Consider the following 8473-nt stretch of genomic DNA (forward strand, 5'->3'; position numbering starts at 1 on the left):
TTTTGATGATTGACAAACAATTTTCTCTTGGACTGCTTGTTGCTTCTAACATTTCAGAATCAAAGATCAGACGAACAAGACGAAGCCAATTCAGGAGTTGCGAGGTTTAGGGTTGAGTCAGCTACTGTACTTTTATTTTCACTCTTGAGTCTACTTGTAATGGCAAGAGGACTGATGCTAAGTAACCTTCACACACACACTTGGAGATAGAATTTCTATTTTACTCATTATCGGCCAGGACGATTTTTACATCGGCCTAGACGATCAGGCTTAAAACAGAAAGTCTAAATAAGGATTCTTAATTAAGGCAAGCCGTCATTAACATATCGGCCTGGACGATACGTGTATCGGCCAGGACGATATGCTAAAATAAAAGAAGTTGCCCATAGGACAATTAAGGTATATCTGTATTTTTAATTATCGGCCAGGACGATCATTTGATCGGCCTGGACGATCATTGATCGCCTAGAAGATATTCAAAAATTATGCCTTAATTGATCAGGAAATCAAGGAGTAATTAAGGATGATTGATACGATCATATCATCCATCCTCTCCATAAGCCATAAAAATAGATTTGCAACAGCTCCCTCCGAGTATTGCACTAAACTCAGTGACTCTAATTTTGCTCCCACAGCAAGGCGGAGAAGTATTTACAAAACCTCCTTTCCACCGACACTGGTGAGGTAGAGAACCAAACTCTTTTTACTTGCTCCTAAAGCAGGCAGAGAACCTTGATCGATTGCTGAAGTGAACCTCTCTTGAACCTTCAAGAATAAGAGACGACGATCAGGGAAGAAGACTTGGATCCTTGCTTGTAGCAACCCTTGTGAAATCCCTCACAAACTCCCCCTCAGAAGGTCCTCTCTCTCCCCCTCTACTCTAGGCTCTTTCAGGTCAAAACAGCAGCAAAAGATGATTGCTTGGATAGAGCAAGTGGTCTTAAATAGAAGAGCTTCATAATATCTCTTTATTTAAACAAACTAACTTTATTGTCTAGGACGATATGGATATCGTCCTAGATGATCAGCGTAAATTTATCTCAATCAGTCTGAATGATTTGAAATGATTAGAAGGTTTTTATTTATATCATCCAGGCCAATAATATATCATCCTGTACGATTAGTACAAGTTGAAGTATATCATCCTAACAATCACACTGAATGAATGTTTGGATGATGGAAAAATAGCTTGATTGTCTAGGATGATCTCACAATCATCCCTGATGATTAGTTTAAATCTGTGAAAATCGTCTAGAGCCTCACCATGAATAGAAGCTGGCCGATATCAATCATCCAAGTGATCATCCCGAATAATCCTGTAATTGTCCATGATGATGTGATCATGCAAACAAACCTTAGTTGCTTTCCTTAATTACCAGATAAATTTAGGTATAATTATACTTCATCGTCTAGGATAATGTCCTGGATGATGTCCAAAAATAAAGAATACCTAAATAGATATGGTGGCTGATTCTTTTTAATTTAAGCCTATCGTCCCGACCGATATGAATATCATCCAGGATGATGTGCTTAATGACGGCTGCCTTAATCAGGATGCCCTAATTATGATTTCTATTTTTGAATAGATTGTCCAGGACAATATATGGATCATCCCGAATGATGTTACCAAAAATAATAAACTCTATGAAACAGTCAAAAATTCTCCTAAAGTGTGTGTGTGCTAGGTAACTTAGCATCAAGAACCACATCTTTTACAATAGACTCAAGAAAAGGAAAAAATTATAAACTGACTTAGACCTAGTCTACCCAATCTTGAGCTGGTTCAAATTATAGTCTTGATCTTGTGGACCTGAAATGTTAGTAGGCAAGGCAGTCATAGAGAAACAAAAGTATTTTCTATCATCAAAATTATATTTCTTGATATCATATACACAACAAGGTTTACTGCTTGCTGATTTTTGAAGAAGATATTGTGAAACTTTCTTCCACTTACCAATTCATGTTGGTTGGTAAGTTTTCCCAAACACGCACTAACCCAAATTCTTCTAGTTTATTTTTTGGCAATCTTAAACTTTCTGTGGTCTTTTGGATGCTTAGCATGTTACTATTCAACTTTCCAATGACTTGGATTATAGTCATATTTTTTGCTAGAATAGCTTATTACATCAATAATTGTCAAATGATATTATTGAAGTGGACTCTTTACTTTGATATAAAATAGGAGTCTCCTGTAGTCCTCATATGGATTTCATATCCAAATTTGAGGCTTCACTTCTTTAATTTATGTATTTTATACTCCTTAGGATCCATATTTTGTAGACCCCTTCAATCTGATCAAGCTACTACTTTAATATCCAGACCCTCGGATGCCTAAATTCTTGTGGAATTGGACATTGCCAAAAAAAACATAGTAGAGAGGTGTGGTTTGGTTCATAAACTTCTGGTTATTTATAAAGGGTCAAATTTAAAAATATACCCAATTTTTGTTCTCACTGTAAGGTTCATGGTTATGCATTTATTGAATGTTTTATGGTTTATCCTAATCTCAAGAAAGAAATAAAGAGGGGAAAGCTATGGAACTTTCTAATAAGAATGATTCTAATGATTTGGAGGCTCACTTTTCTTTATAGGATCCTATAGCAGTTCGGGATAACATTTAAACTATACCTTTGGACATACCTATTTCTGAACAGGAGCTAATTTAGTCACGCTTCATCTCTTGGAATCTTATACCATACCACAATAAGTTAGAGTGTGTATTCAAAATATTGAAGGTGACTCAACGGTTTCTACTAGTTTTGCAATGAAGGAAGTGGCTCATAATGAAAGTAAGGTAAATAATTTACATAATGAAGGAATTGGTGGTGAGTTGGCTCAAAAACAATGTGCTTTAAATCATAACAATGGTGAGTAATCAGAGAATGAGGATGATAACAAGGATAACCATATGTAGGAAGGAGAATTTGTGCCTAATAAGGATGGTTCTCAAATAGGAAAGCCTGAAGGTATAAATGATGTTTCTTTGTTGTCCCCTTCTTTGAAACAACATGCCAATAATAATGAGGAGGGTTATACAAAGGTTGGTAAGAAGAAAACTAAAAATATTTAACTCTTGGATGGTCAATCATCTAGGTGAAATTACTAGATGCGCCAAGAGGGGGGATGAATTGCGAAAATCTTGTTGCAATAAAAAATACTAAATAGGAGTTCTAAAAGTTTTTTATGTTTTTAAATTTTTTGACAAAAATTTAACTAATGCAGAAGTGAATACTTGAACACAATCAGCAACAATGGATTCCATAGAGAATTTCACCAAGCAGTTATAATGAAAATCAAATGCAAGCAAATGTAAAAAGCAGTAAGGGAAAGATCACACGAGAGATTTATAGTGATTTGGTCACTTGACCTACGTCCACTCCCCGGAGTCTTCCACTATGGGAATTTCACTACAAAACTATAGTTCTCGTTTTTCCCCCTCGATAAGGTGGAGAAGCCCTCGCAAGACTCACTTTTATCAACCCGACGTGGCGGAGTGCCAAACACTTTTCTCATCCTCCTGGCGATGGCAATGTACCTTCTCATTTTTCTCCCTCATAGAGAAGGCAGAGAACCTTAGAGAACACAAACGTAGAAGAGTCTCCCCCTCAGAGAGCCTCCCATAAGATCTTCACAGGCCATGGGGGGGAATAAAGTGCAGCAAGAATGGAGCAACCGTGTGATCTCCCTCACACTACTTCTCCCTCAACAAGCTCACCCTCTTCTTCTGAAAGTTCGTTAGGGATGTCAAGCCCTATGAACTTAGTCCCAAGCTAACCAAGAGGGGGGGTGAATTGGTATTTTAAAAAAATTCTTTTCACAAAGAGTAAAAACACATAAACCAAAATCACACAACAAGAAAAATAAATGCGGAAGCGATAATAAGAAAAGAATACACTTAATTTATAGTGGTTCGGTCAAACCTTGACCTACATCCACTTCTTGGAGGCACCCTCCAAGTATTGCACTAAAAAAGTGTCTCTCCTTTAGCCCCCACAGCTAGGTGGAAAAGCCCTTACAAAATCACTTCCACCTTCCCCGGTGCGGCGGAGTCGCCGGGTCCTTTGACACCAAAGAGATCTTCTTCTTTGGTGAACTTACCTCGAGACAAGCCTTGAATCCGATGGTACTAAGGTGCGAGTTCGCCGGAGCAACCGTGTGGATCCCCCACCACACTCCCTTGAGTTCCTCCTCCTCACAGGATCTTCTCCCTCTCTCAAACTCCACCATTTCCTCTCTCCCTTTCAAGCTCTCACCAGATCAATTTAGGCATAATTGAGTTAGATCGGTCTGGACGATATAAATATCGTCCTGGCTGATTTCCTAAAACAAAGAATTCCTAAACTGATTATGGCGGATGATTCTTTCTGAATTAAGACTATCGTCCTGGCCGATACATGTATCGTCCAGGCCGATATCAATGACGGCTGCCTTAATGAGGATGCCCTAATTAGGGTTTCTGATTTTGGAGATATCGTCCAGGACGATATAAAAATCGTCCCGGCCGATATTACCAAAAATAGAAATCTTATAGGGAACAACATGAAATCTTCCAAGTTACAAGTCAACAGATCCCACACCAAATACAACAGACTCAAGAAAGAAAAAAGATTACAAACTGACACAGACATAATCTACCCAATCTTGAGCTGGTTCCAAATTGCAGTCTGATCGTGTGGACCTAAAACGTTAGCACAAAAGGCAATCGTAGATAAATAAGGAATATTTGCTATCATCAAAATCATAAACTATGATCCACAACATCTTCCTCTCTCAAACCCTAAATCTTCTCAAGATCTCTCTCCCAAGGATTCCCTCTCTACTCATTTTCCTCTCTCTTAGTCACTCATTAAAAATATTACTTTTGGATACTTAAAATGGGCTCCAAAAACCCTAAAAATTTTCAAATTAGCCATTACTATCATACAGTACGGTGCCACATCGTACAGTATGATTAGAATAAATGAGCTTCATCCTAGTACAAAGGTTATGAATAGTTCAAAAGCTCTGAATACAATCATATAGTACGATATAAAACTCGTACCATACGATCCTCAACTCTTCTATTCATACAGGACGATATCCGGGATGATTAAAACTCATCTTTGTACATCATAGGGTACGACCTACTTCATACAGTACGAATAATTAAATTCAAGGTATCGTCCAGGATGAAGTCCGGGATGATCAAAACTCATCTCTGTACATCGTAGGGTACGACCTACTTCATACAGTACGATTAGGCAAAAAAAGAGATCGTCAAGGACAAAGTTTGGGACGATCTAAACTCATCTCTGTTCATCGTATAATATGAACATATTCGTACAATACAAGTACTAATCAGAGATTAATCCTTGATTTATTCTGCTAATCACAGGTTAATTTAAGTAAGTATTCAAAATAAATCATACAGTATGAATCTCTTCGTATAATACGAATGACTGATAAAACATACTTAAACTTATCAGGCGGCTAGGGTTTTGGATTAGTAACACATCGTACAGTATGATATAAATCATACAGTATGTCCTATTCACAGAAAGATGTTTAACCAGATTAGATCATACAATATGATATAAATTTGTACAGTACGATCAATAGAGAAAAAAATCTACATTTTTCCTTTAAGACCCTCTCCCCTGTGTGTGTATGCATGGTTGCTTAGATTTACATGCAGTTTGTGGCCAGAATCAAGAAAAGAGAAAATAAATAAATGAAAAAGTTACAATGTTATAGACTCACACTCCTACTCTACCCAGTCTTGAGTCTTCTTATTGTCCTAAGTAACTTGTGATCTTCCTGAAATATTAGTACTCATAGACAATAATAGAAATCAAAGATATTTAATGAATAGTAATTCAGACGACATTATTTATCATTATCAAAATCTTAAACAAGGGGTCATGGATTTCAACACTAGGGTTACTTGAGCTTCTAATATTTCTTCTTCCAATGGTTAAAACCCTCATTTAGAGTATTAGGGGTATGGGTAGCCATATTTTTAGGGATAGGGTAAAGAATTTATGTAGGATTCATAATATTAATTTTTTTGGTTTTACTTGAGCCTTAAACTTCTTCTTTAAAAAAAAAAAACATATTCAAATTATATTTATTTGGGTTTTGAATGTTCCTTTAGTAATTATTCTAATAAAATTTAGATTTTTTGGAAACATTTGTTGCAAATCTGGGGCCAAGAATTGTGATTTTGATAATAAAAAATATTATTATTTTCTTTTCACTATTATTATTACATTTCTATTTTGTTGTCATGCTCACTAATATTTTAGGTCCACAAGTCATTAGAAACATCAATCAGCTTAATATTGGGTAGACTAGAGTTGTGCTTGTCTGTAATTTTAATTTTAATATACTTTTGCCTTTTTTGAGTCAAATCATGTAATTAGTTGATATTAGACTGAGTAACCTTGCACACACACATTCAATAGAGTGAGTTGGTGAGTTAGAAATTTTTTATTTTTGAACTAATCATATATTATGATGTATATCATACTAGATGATTAGTTAAAATAGAAATCCTAATTAAGGCACCTTTATTAATTAAGAGTGATTATACTATAGTTGTTCTTGTCTGTATCTATAAAATATGGTGTTATACTTTTTTGCTCCACCGCCTTTTTGTTTTGCAGGTGAATTTGCTTCAGGTCATTATCAATATTTTTTGCAGAAAGATCAAACTTCATTTCTTCATCTTTATCTTCCTTTTTTATATGCTTCTCTATAGCATCTGTATATTGTATCTAGTTTTTTTTTTTTTTTTAAATTTGCTTAGCAGAGACTGTTGCCTCCTAGGTTTTAACTTTATTTGCTTTTATAGCTCGTTGGAGCATAATGAGCTGATAGTCTCCCTTAAGGACTTTGTAATCATTTTTTATTATTTACGCGTAGGCCCCTTCAAGGGTTTTAACAAAAAAAAAGTGATTAAACTAATCATACTAGATGATTCATATCGTAGATGATGATCATTTATCATTATGAAAAATAGCCGCTAATCACAAATTGGGAAATATTTTAATATTAAAATTTAGTTTTGATCGTGTAGTATAATATACATCGTACTTGAAAATTTATGACAATCATGCCTACTTGATCTTATAATTTGGGGACTAATTATGGTAGAATTACTTGATCAGATCATGCAGGATGATCGAAGATGATCATACCGGCAATCCAAGAGTTATATGGGTAAATACTTGATCTCACTATATCATCCAAGATAAAAAAAACCATGATTTTTCTTCTAAATATATAAGGAGATCATACAGGATGACCCGAGAGATGTACGGGACAATATTTAAATCATTGCTCATCATCACTTCTCATACTAGATGATCAGTATAGTATATTAAACTAATCATATAGTATGATCATAGAATTATACAGGATGATCAGCATAAATACTTGAACTAATCGTACTTGACAATATGTGTCATACTTGAAAGTTCGTTAGGGATGTTAGGCCCTTATGAACTAGCCCAAGGCTAACCAAGAGGGGCGAAAAAATTAAATGTGGAAGCAGTAAAAGAATACAAGGGTTTATAGTGGTTCGGTCAACTCGACCTACGTCCACTCCCTGGAGGCGCCCTCCGAGTATTGCACTACCAAAGTGACTCTCCTTTTACTCCCGGAGCAAGGCGGAGAAGCCCTTAAATCTAAAACACCCTTTTGCCACCCCCACAAGGTAGAGAACCAACTCTTTTGCTTCCTCCTGAAGCAGGCAGAGAACCTTGATCGATTGTTGAAGCTTACCTATCTCAACCCTTCCAAGGATAAGAGACTCTAGTGGAAGAAGAAGTGGAACAATGCTTGGAGCAACCCTTGTGAATCTCCCTCACAAGCTCCCCCTCACAAGATCCTCTCTCTCTCTCTCTCCTCTAGGCTTTCTCAGGTCAAGACACCAGCAAAAGATTGTTCAAAACATTGAACAATAGCTCTTAAATAGAAGAGCTTCAAAATAGCTTATTAATTGCAAGTTGCTGACATTATCGTCTAGGATGATAGTAATATCGTCCTGTACGATCAGTGCAATTTGAGCCTAATCAGCCGGGATGATCTGGGATGAATAGAAGAAAGTTGTTCATATCATCCATGACGATAATAAATTGTCATGTACGATTAGTTCAAATTACAGACTATCGGCTAGATAATCACTTTGAAAAGAGTTCTGGATGATTCCAAAATAGCTTGATTGTCCGGGCTGATTCACGATCATCCGGACGATTAGTTCAAATCAAAGAGAAATCGTCAAGAGCATCGCCCGGAATTTGAGCTGGCCGATCCTGATCATCTAGGAGAAACTAAGGTTTTTTGAACTGATCATCCCGATCGATCTTGTGATCGTCCTAGATGATGTAATCGTAACAATCATCATTAATTGCTTGCCTTAAATGCCAGATTAATTTAGGCATAATTGTATAATATCATCCAAGCCAATACAAGATCATCCTTGACGATTTCT

The sequence above is a fragment of the Dendrobium catenatum genome, unplaced genomic scaffold (genome assembly GCF_001605985.2).
Source record: "Dendrobium catenatum unplaced genomic scaffold, ASM160598v2 fragScaff_scaffold_1643, whole genome shotgun sequence".
In the NCBI taxonomy this organism is placed as follows: domain Eukaryota; kingdom Viridiplantae; phylum Streptophyta; class Magnoliopsida; order Asparagales; family Orchidaceae; genus Dendrobium; species Dendrobium catenatum.